The following is an 11,591-nucleotide window of genomic DNA, read 5'->3' on the forward strand; positions in this document are numbered from 1 at the left end:
AGGAAGCCTTTTCTGTTTAATTGTTTTTTGTTTTTGCTTTTTTGGGGGGGGGGGGGGGAGGGAGGAGGGGTGAATCTGTAACTTCTCCTGTTTTGGCTTGACTCATTTTATATGTAGTGAAACCCAGAGCGTTTTACTCATTCTTTCAAGGTCGGACAGTAGTTCTTTTGAAATGTACTTTGGCATCACAAGTACTTTCTCTTTTTGTATTAAAGCTGCAGGTTGCGTCACCCTCCAGACTTAAGACAGGCAACGGCGTAAGTTCAGATATTACATTTTAAGAACTGAGGTTTAAGGATAAAACAAGACATTAAAAAGTTACGACAGACCCTACAAAATCTTAGTTTTCCTGCTATTAATCCAATCAGCTGAAGAGTTAGATTATTCAGTCACATAAGTCCTCTATTTCAAGTAATTCATTATTAAGGATATTCAGTTCAGGGAGTGACAACTGTAGGAAACAGTGGGGAAAGAAAACACATTTCCTAAGCCATTGGCACTCAGAAAAGAGGTCTAGTACCATGACCAGGCATTTACAATTATACCAAAGACTGGTATGAAGACAAAGTCCTCACCACCTTAAAGTCCTATTGCTATGCTTTGAGAAAATAAAACATCTGTTTTGCTCTACCTGTTTTATCCCATGTATTTTTTTCTTGTTGTTAAGGCACTGGACTGGGACTTGAGAGACCCAGGTTTAATTTCTAGTTCTGCCAAGGACTTCCTGTGTGACCTTGGGCAAATCACTTAGACTCTAAAAAAAGAAAAGGAGGACTTATAACACCTTAGAGACTAACAAATTTATTTGAGCATAAGCTTTCGTGAGCTACAGCTCACTTCATTGGAAACCTGCCACTTAGACTCTATGTGCATTGCTGAATTAGATCCTTAATCCATGCCTGTTACCCACCTTTAAAATGGTGATAATGCGCCCTCTCTCTCACCCTGTGTCTATCTTTGCTATATAAATCTTTGGGGCATGGACTGTCTACTACATTTGAATGCACTCTCAATCTGTTAGGAGGCTGGAGGTGCTACTGTAATACAAATATTTCACTTTGATTACCAAGATATATATAACTGAATGTTTTCCTTTCGTTAGCCTCCTCCTAATGCCTGTGTATGTGGCATCTCAGTCCCGGTCTCTCGGGAAGGAATTGTGAAATCTCAAAAACAGGATTGTAGCCTCACCAAATTAGGTGGGAAGGAAAGGGAAGCTCTTTCTAAAGGAGAGTTTCTGTTTACACAAATATGGGCACTCAGTGTCTCGAAGGGAAATAGAAAAAATTGGGTAACGCTGCCCAGAGTGCAGCTGTGTTCACTGCAAGATCATGCAGAAACACTCATCTGGTGATTTTTCTGTCTAGATCTTTTCAGTTTTATTAGAAGTACATACTTCCCAAGTACAAAAGCATGCAGAATTGTTCTAAACCAGCAACGTCACAACAACAAAAAACCACACCCCATCTGAAATTAACAATTTGCCCCAGAAGACGCAAGGAACCATAAAATATTCTTGGCAAGCTGCTTGGTTTCTACATTGTTAACAAGCCCACTCCAGCCACCACGTCAGTGTAAATCTCTCCCATGCACATTGGGACCAGTTAGAACATGGATCAGCAACCTTTGGCCGCGGCCCAGCAGGGGCCGGTTTGTTTACCTGCCATGTCTGCGGGTTCGGCCGATTGCAACTCCCACTGGCTGTGGTTCGCCGCTCCAGGCCAATGGGTGCTGAGGGAAGGGCAGCCAGCACATCCCTCGGCCCACGTTGCTTCCCGCAGCCCCCATTGGCCTGGGACAGTGAACCACAGCCAGTGGGAGCTGCCATCAGCCGAACCCTGTGGACGTGGCAGGTAAACAAACTGGCCCTTTGATAAGAAGAATGCATGGTGATGCTTTTAGAATGCTCCTTTTTTAATAGAAGCTCTGCACCTTTTATCACATCAAGTCCAGTTCTGCAGCACTCAAAATGAAGTTTTGATGCAACCGGCCAAAATTCATCCCAGCCGTAACTCCAGTGAAATTTGAATGAATTTGGCCCACTGTCTGAACTTCTCCCCAGGCTTCTGCCTATTGTGAACAGAGTGCCCTCTCGGAGTATTCATGGAAACAATAAATGGAGATACATATGCTATGTTGACTTTTCTTAACTGGCCTTTCTCCTCCAGCTCAAGTCTAGCAGCAAGCTCATTCCCAAATTGGCAACAAAGTTCTTGCCAAACACACTACCCAGTTTACATCCTTCATCAACATTTTCCTGCCTACTTCCTCCCATGTCCTCCAATGTGGATAATCAATAAGAGTGAGGATGACTGGAGTTGCCAATCTCTGATCCTGGCTTACCCCTCTGCTGACTGGAAAGCCTGCTATATCTTGACATGCTCCTGGTGAAACCCCTGGCAGCTCACAAGAGTTGTTTGATCAAAGCCTGATTAGTAAGATTTTAAGATGTTTTATTACCTTGCCAAAATCTTATTTCTCTACTGGTCAGAAAATGTAAAATAAGGTAAACTCTAGAGATCAATACATCAATAATAAAAACAACTCTCAGCCTGAGCCAGTTGGTTTTAAAATTGTTGTTGTTTTTAAATGAAGACTGATCTATTCTGAAAGGGTTTTTTGCTTGTTTGTTTGTGTGGTTTTTTTTGGGAGGACAGGAGAACAATCTGCCCCCCAAACTAGCAGCAACTTGTCAATTTCATATCAACAGTGTGTGACAGCAGCTCACCTGTTTGGGTGGGGCTTGCATTGTACAAAATGGGCCACAGAATATCTGTCTTTTGGTTTAGAATACTCAATACTGTTCACAGTACAAAAAATAACAACTTTCTGCATGAGTGAAGTCATGATTTTGGGGTCTTTTTGGTGGCGGGGGGGAGGGCGCTCAAAATCACGAAGAAACCCCACCCATGAGGCTTTTTGGCAATGGCACAGGTGAAAAATAGCAAGAAAATGTCTTATTTCAGCTACACTATAGCTACAGAGTTTAGATTAGGAGCAATTAAGCATAGCACAGACAATTTTATGAAGCAGCTCACGGTTGTGCTCATCTTTAACACAAAGGTGCAACCCACAGAGAGTCAGGTCCCAACATGCAATGCTCCATCTTGATCCAGCACAGTGCTGCATTAAAGATGGAGGCAGCTATCGTCACCACTGTATGCAAATTTGATGTGGGTCTCAGGCTCCATAGTTTGGCAGATCTAGTAATACTCAGCACATACGTAAGCATCTTGCATTTCCAAAGCATTGTATAAACCTTTGTTAGGTTAATCCTTGCAACACTATTGTGACGTAAAGAATCTTTATTTTGCAGATGGGGAGTTAAGGCAGAGGTTCAGTGACTTGTACTATAAGATCTTGAGCACCAGTGGCAGAACCATGATTAGAACTCAGGAGATTCCTGACTCCTAATGCAGCACTGAGTTCACTAAATCATCCAGACACTCGGTTTTTGGTACATAAAAAGTTCATCAAAGTTAAATTATGGGAAGACTACAAAGGGATATTCAGCCTCTCTACATAGGCATCTGTGTTCATCTATAACACAGCATCCAATGCTCTAGAGCTCAACTCCATAACATTTTATATCAGCTTTTTCTTCTGAGGTGTGCTCGGATTTAGATCCCTCCCTTTGAGGGTGGAAACATTTCTTCTCTAGAAGAAGAAAAGAAAATAGGATTGCTGTGTGAAAACCTGAGTAAAGGGGAATCAGGAGTGCTGCGTTGGAACCAAGAGGTCCAGGTCATGAAGAGTATGTCACAGAGAAGGACTAGTGTCCCATTTCCTGGATCTCAACTGCACACCTTTCAGAGAGGTGGCTAAATTGCTCAAAAACCAGACAAAACAAGGGGATGTAAAGTAACATACTAACTTCTTTAATACAGTCCAATCTGATTAATTCAAAATCACTCTGTGAACCCTGGGTTTATTCACACTAAACAAGTCAGTGGTACAGATAGTTTACCCGATTGCTGACCATGTTCATCTTCTAGGTACCCACACATCGAATGAGCACCAACCAACCAGACCACACAGGTATTTTCTTCCTTTTTTGTTTTTTTTTGGATAAAACTATTTCTTCGATAGACTTAAAACAATTAACTAGCCAAGTTATTAATTATGATACATCTAAAAAAAATTAATACTAACCCTAACGTGACTGCTGCTTTAAGAGCGCTCTGTATATCGCCTTAGTCTGGCTTTTCAGTAGCAATTCACTACAACAGGTCCTAAAATAATAATAATAGAGAATTAAAAACCTGACAGCAAGTTTAATGGTTAAAATTTAACAAAAACAACCTGTTTTGAATGGTGATTTTCCTCAGCAGGTTAGTTCCTGCTGCAGCACTCACAGCCTCACAAATGGCAGAAGGGGTCCAAATTCTTTTGCCTTCTCAAAAATCAATTTTTAAAAGGACATCTGCACCGTTACCTGCTAGGTACCACAGGGCTTTTGTTTATATTATGAGCAGTCAGTAATGGGTGTGTGTAAAAAACTTACTGTGGGGTTTTTTTTTGGGGGGGGGGGGTTGGAGGGGAAAGAGGGCAAAGGCATAAAAACCTAGTTCCCCACATGTTTGGATCACTAGGGCTGTTTACAATTCTGACCACCATTGGTGGCTTTTATTTATTCTAAAAGACCACACTGGAGCTCTGGCACTCCATGTTGTGTTTTAGGTCACATCTCTCATTCAGGGTCATGCAGATTTTCTGCAGGTTATCAGGCAAGAAGCCTTCTTTTCCCTAAAGAAGGTTTAAGGAGGGTAGACAGGGAGGGGAACTAAAATGAATACAAATTTCTCAACTATAGAACCAAATTTCATTATTTCTTCTCTCATTCACAGCGTCTTATAGGTATAACCAGACGGCTGCTTTGTTAAGGTTAAACTGGTCTCATTTCCCCTCTGGCCCCATTGGTTGCTGGTCGACCTCTGGATCCACCAGGGATGATGCAAATGCTGACTGGACGATCTGAAACCCAAATGACTCCAGAAGAGACATGTTCTGTTGGGGTGAAAAGGGGGACCCTAGAGCAGGACCCAGGTCCCCCAATGGGCCCCCAAGGGCTCTGACGTGAACTTTCTGTATATGTTTGTTCAGGTAAGACTTGGATCTGAAAAAGCTGCCACATTCAGGGCAGGGGTACTTCTTCTCTCCCTCTGGCTCCATTTTGTTTTTGGTGACTGCCATATCGCAGGAGAAGGACCCATTGGCACTCTGTTTCTCAGGAGTCTTGAGGTCACTGGCATCAGAGAGGTCGCCGTAGGAATCAGAACTCTCAATCGGGTCCGAATGTGAGCATTTCTGGCCTTCTATGGAAAAAACAACAAGACAAGTTTTCAGAACCTTATCTCCCAAGAGTGCTATTCTAAAATGCTTTTAAGTAAAAGGTGTAGTCACCAGCTGATTCACTATTACCCAAAATGACAGAATGCTACAGACCTACTAGATATACTCCTCCATGTAATGAAGCACTGTGCCCCTTTAGGTCTCTCTTCTGCAGAGCCTGGACATGCTCCATCTCCCAGCACCCCGAGTTTATATTACAGATTTGTAGTGATAGTGGAGGTATCCAGAATATCCTCTTATACTTATATAGTGCCCTTATGATGCCCCCTTTGAGATGTAAGACACTATATAAATGTACAGTAGAACCTCAGAATTATGAACACCAGAGTTACGAACTGACGGGTCAACCACACACCTATTTGAAGCTGGAAGCATGGAATCAGGCAGCAGCAGCAGACCAAAAAAACAAACAAACCAAAAAACCCCACCATGTACAGTATTCTGTTAAATGTAAACTACTAAAAAAATAAAGGAAAAGTTTACAAAAAGATTTGACAAGATAAGGAAACTGTCCCTGTGCTTGTTTCATTTAAATTAAGATGGTTAAAAGCAGCATTTTTCTTCTGCATAGTGAAGTTTCAAAGCTGTATTAAGTCAATGTTCAGTTGTAAACTTTTGAAAGAACTAGAACGTTTTGTTCAGTTACGAACATTTCAGAGTTACAAACAACCTCCATTCCCAAGATGTTCGTAACTCTGAGGTTCTACTGGAGATATTATTATGCATGTTTAGATGCTGGAGTCACTTCACCCAGCATTGAAATGAAGCAGGCACTTCTAGGTGGAATCACAGTGCACAACCGTTTAGGGCAAGAGGTGAAGAAACCTGGAACTATTCCATCACCAATATCACAGCATGGGAGTAGGGGTTGCTCTGCTCCTGGAGATGCAGTTCTATATAGTCTCAAGAGGCTCCTCAGAATAAAGTGCATTATTCTCAGTTACTTCAACACATACCCTAGCCGTGTCACTGGTATGTTTGGGGTGTTCCCCCATCCTATTCTGGCAATGTACCAAGAAAGCTTTTCTATGATCCTCTCTCATGACATCTGTATAAGCATGGCAAACCCAGACATACTCCCCAAACAAATCTCAGAATACAAACTTAATTCTACTCCTAACCCTGAAAGGCCATGTTTCATAAGACAGGCTTTCTGTGGAATCAGCATTAGCAATCAAAACAGGACATGCATGAAATCAAGATCCCACTAGGGAGAAGCACTTTTTAAATCAGCACACAACCTAGAACCAAGGAGCTTCTGGAGCAACTCTGTGAGGACTCCCATAGAAAGAAAGCTACACAACTGTGACATCCCATCAGCACAAGACAGAGCACAGGGTATGCTTAACTCAGCTCTGTTCTGATCTCCAGGGCAAAAGTAACCCCAATTTTTTGGGACAGCCATGGTTTCCGATATCAGAGAGAGGTTTTCTGCTGTTCCAGCTTCAACCAAGGATACAGATGGTCCAAAACTGAGAGGCAAAAAGGAAATTACTGTGCACATATTAATAACTAATTTTACAGAGGATATTTACAAATTAAATAATTTTAACCACTCTGAAAAAGATAACTTACTTTAAGCAAAAGCAAAACTAAATATTAGTGACATCTAAAAAGAAGCAGTCAATATCTTTATCCTTCTTCTCAACCACAGTGTAAGAGAGGCAAAAAAAAGTTTAACTAAAAATATCTATGTGGCTCCTCACCTCTTTGAGCTGAAATAAATGGACTGTCATGACTCCTATCAGACAAGCATCTTCAGGACTTTCCCTCCACAGGAATCAGAAATTGGGCTATACAGGGGTTGTAATCAGTCTTGGATCATCTCAAGAGCAACTGGGGAATCTTGGCAGTACCAGATTCTAGACTGAGCTATAAGTTTATCCTTCCCAACTCACAACCCTCAGGTAAGATTCAAGCACAATCTGCTCACAGGAAGAGGAGCTGGATGACCTAACAGGTCTTTTCCATCTGTAAAGTTAAGGAAGCTACCAAAAGTTGAAGTATTTCTACTACTTTCCCCAGTAAGGTACCCAGAGAGATCCTTGCACAAACGATAGAAATTAGCTCTATGTAACCTCTCCACTTCTTGCTAAGCTTCTCCTTCGGACTACCCAGTCTTTCCCTCCTCCCCTTTCCCATGCCCAACCCAGCCCCCCACAACACAAAGTCCTGTGCAAAGAAGCAAAGTGCAGAGCAGGGAGTCGCTTGCCTTTGATGCCATAGGTCCTGACGCAGTGGAACGCTGCTCCCCCATTCGGGATGGGCTCCTGGTGCCTGGAGACCTGGGGAAGGGGAACACCGTGGTGGGTTTTAACATGGACCTTTAAGTAGGAGGCAGAGGAGAAACCTAAACAAGATAAAAGGAGATGAGATCCTGCCACCAGCAAAGACACACATCTGCCTTCCCTGTTCCTTTTATCCTTCTCTCTCTCCCCCCTAGTCACCCGTAAGAGACTCAAACTAACTTGCTGAAGTAGGACCCTTATGTTAGATCTAACTAAGGATAAATGTGAAATAGAGCTTTCCACAGAGGATTTACCGATTCTGTGGGGAGAACAAAACTTGCGTATGAGTGTGTATACAAAATGTTACTGCAAAGAAGATGACACCCTAGAATCCTTCAGCCTTGCAAAAGCAAAGTCCTGAAACTTTCTGCTTATGCCGAGTATATTATAAGAGAACATATTAAGAGAAATTACAAACATAACTGTTATTTAGAACCTGCCAGTAATTCCTTGCCACTTTCCTACGGTTTTAAGAAGGGCTCATGTTTTGGGGTTCATCTGTTTCACCTTTCCCTGTAATGTGATCATTTATCTAAAATATTTTTGTTAGCACTCTTTCATTAGCTTTTAGAAGTTGTGGCAATTACTCTGAGGATCATGAGGCCCATAACTGGATGATAAAGAGGCCAGATATTTGAGGAATCTTTCAACCTTATCAATAAAGACTTATTGTGGTACTTATCAATAACTGATGTCATTGTGGTACTTTCATATTAGAAACCTTTCCCTGTAAGAATCACAATGGGGCACAAGCTCCACCGGTACAGTCACATGAGCAGAAACTTACTCTTCTTTTTGCTTGTTAAAAACAAAAAACAAAACCCAAAACCCCCAAATGTACAGAAAAGAGAATGAGATTTACATTTTGGCCACTAACATAGGCCTGGTCTACACTTGAAAAATGTACTGGTATAATTATGTTGGTTTGGTGAGGTGTTTGGGGTTTTTTTTTAAACCAATATAGTTATACCAGTACAAACTCTTGTGTGGATGCAGTTATATCGGTATAAAGGTACCTTATATAGGTACAGCTTATTCCCCTTCCCATACAGGGATAGCCTATTGTGGTATAAAGCACCTTAATACGCTGATATAAATGCATCCAAAGTAGGAGGGTTGTCCCACTTTAACTATAGTGGCACAACTTTCTAGCATAAACAAGGGCCTTAATAGGCAAAACAAAGTAATTTACTCCAGGTATTGACTTTAAACTGAACTCTGTTTCACAGTAAAAATCCCCATACCTGTCCTACAGAATGGCTCTTACTATGCAGAGACTTTCACTAGAACCCGAAGTTCAGAAAGAATAATGCATCATAAATCCTTAACGATCTCAGAGGATTTAGTTACAAGCCCAATTACAGAATGCCCATAGCAACCCACTGGAGAAGAAAAAGGAAGCGGACAGGCTGCTTTTATCCCTGGGGTGGAACAAGGACTGTCTCCTGAGAGCAGCTGAGCTGCCAAGAATCAGAATATGAAGACAGCATTGTGGATCCAACAAGAAAACCACAACAGTGACCTAGCAAAAATATTCACTTTTAAAAAACCAGAGCAGTGGTGTCTTGGCCAAATCAGTTGTCAAAAGCACTGAAGGGAAGGATATATTCCTCTGAAATAAGATTTCTCCAAGGACTCAAAGTGCGATACTGAGTACATCGCATTGACAATGAAAATATAATCCTTCCTCTGCTAAAATTCACAGCAAATGAAGAAAGAATCAAAGTTGGGTTGTGAGTGAAATGGACATATCATACAGATGTGATGGTTACACTTCCAACTAGGCTGCAAGCTACTTAGGAATAGAAACCTTCTTCCCTTATTTCACAGTAAGTGCGCCAGAAGTATGTGGATGCTGCAATATAGCAAACTCAGAACCAAACTGTGAAAGAGGATTATGAAGTAGGAACTTATTTTCAACTTGCCAGAGATTTCTGTGTTAAGTACTGTTTTAAAGTCTGTGTTTCGTGTAATGGCAGACACTAAAAGGAGACAAAGTGCTTATATACCAATGCTAAAAGTCTAAATAATAAAATCGGTGAACTAGAGTGCCTCGTATTAAATGAGGTTATTGATATAATAGGCATCACAGAAACTTAATCAATGGGAATCAGTAATACCAGGGTAAAAATATATCGGAAAGACTGAACAGGCCGTGCTGCTGGGGGAGTGGCATTATATGTGAAAGAAAGCGTAGAATCAGACGAGGTAAAAATCATAAATGAATCAAAATGTACCATGAAATTTCTATCCACAGAGATTCTATGTTCTAATAAGAAGAAGACTGTAGTGGTAGGGATATATTACCGACCACCTGACCAGGATGGTGAAAGTGACTGTGAAATGCTCAGGGAGATTAAAAATTAAAATAGGCTATTAAAATTAAAAAAATCACTAATAATAATGGGGGATTTCAATTATCCCCATATTGACTAGGCACATGTCACCTCAGGACAGGATGCAGAGATAAAGTTTCTTGACACCTTAAATGATTGCTTCTTGGAGCAGCTGGTCCTGGAACTCACCAGAGGAGAGGCAATTCTTGATTCAGTCCTAAGTGGAGCACAGGATCTGGTCCAAGAGGTGAATATAGCTGGACTGCTTGGTAATAGTGACCATAATATAATTAAATTTAATTTCCCTGTGGCAGGAAAAACACCACAGCGGCCCAACAATGTAGCATTTAATTTCAGAAAGGGGAACTACACAAAAATGAGGAGGTTAGTTAAACAGAAATTAAAGGGTACAGTGCCAAAAGTGAAATCTCTGCAAGCTGCATAGAAACTTTTTAAAGACACCATAATAGAGGTTCAACTTAAATGTATACCCCAAATTAAAAAACATAGTAAGAGAACCAAAAAGGAACCACAGTGGCTAAACAACAAAGTAAAAGAAGCAATGAGAGGCAAAAAGGCATCCTTTAAAAAGTGGAAGTTAAATCCTAGTGAGGAAAATAGAAAGGAGCATAAACACTGGCAAATGAAGTGTAAAAATGCAATTAGGAAGGCCAAAAAAGTATTTGAGGAAGTTAGCCAAAGATTCAAAAAGTAATAGCAAATATTTTTTTAAGTACATCAGAAGCAGGAAGCGTGCTAAACAACCAGTGGGGCTACTGGATAATCAAGGTGCTAAAGGAGCACTCAAGGACGATAAGGCCATTGCAGAGAAACTAAATGACTTCTTTGCATCGGTCTTCACAGCTGAGGACATGAGGGAGATTCCCAAACCTGAGCCATACTTTTTAGGTGACAGATCTGAGGAACTGTCCCAGATTGAGGTGTCATTAGAGGAGGTTTTGGAACAAATTAATAAATTGAACAGCAATAAGTCACCAGGACCAGATGGTATTCACCCAAGAGTTCTGAAAGAACTCAATATGTGAAATTGCAGAACTACTAACTGTAGTCTGTAACCTACCCTTTAAATCAGCTTCTGTACCAAATGACTGGAGGATAGCTAATGTGACGCCAATTCTTAAAAAGGGCTCCAGAGGTGATCCCGGCAATTACAGGCCTGTAAGCCTGACTTCAGTACCGGGCAAACTGGTTGAAACTATAATAAAGAACAATATTGTCAGACATACAGATGAACATAATTTGTTGAGGAAGAGTCAACATGGTTTTAGTAAAGGGAAATCATGCCTCACCAATCTACTAGAATTCTTTGAGGGGGTCAACAAGCAGGTGGACTAAGGGGAACCACTGGATATAGTGTAGTTAGATTTTCAGAAAGCCTTTGACAAGCTCCCTCACCAAAAGCTCTTATGCAAAGTAAGCTGCCAAGGGATTAGAGGGAAGGTGCTCTCATGGATTGGTAACTAGTTAAAAGATAGGAAACAAAGGGTAGGTATAAATGGTCAGTTTTCAGAATGGAGAGAGGTAAATAGTGGTATTCCCCAGGGGTCTGTTCTGAGACCAGTCCTATTCAACATATTCATTAATGATCTGGAGA

General features: G+C 41.1%; 1 protein-coding gene across 4 annotated transcripts in view; it reads right to left on the bottom strand.

Annotated features, from left to right (window-relative positions):
- PIK3IP1 (phosphoinositide-3-kinase interacting protein 1) overlaps window positions 1-9,303 on the bottom strand; it is a 32,251-nt gene extending 22,948 nt beyond the window's left edge. For 3 of the 4 annotated variants that reach the window (XM_073313558.2, XM_073313559.2, XM_073313557.2), the window contains exon 1: window positions 632-754. The gene's annotated coding sequence lies outside the window, so the exon portion shown is untranslated. Of the gene's footprint in view, window positions 1-631; window positions 755-4,152; window positions 5,316-7,564 lie in introns of those variants that run through there. The other variant, XM_078848958.1, reaches the window with a different exon arrangement.
- Window positions 9,304-11,591: the final 2,288 nt, after the last annotated feature.

This window comes from Lepidochelys kempii, chromosome 15, assembly GCF_965140285.1.
Source record: "Lepidochelys kempii isolate rLepKem1 chromosome 15, rLepKem1.hap1, whole genome shotgun sequence".
Taxonomy (NCBI): Eukaryota; Metazoa; Chordata; order Testudines; family Cheloniidae; genus Lepidochelys; species Lepidochelys kempii.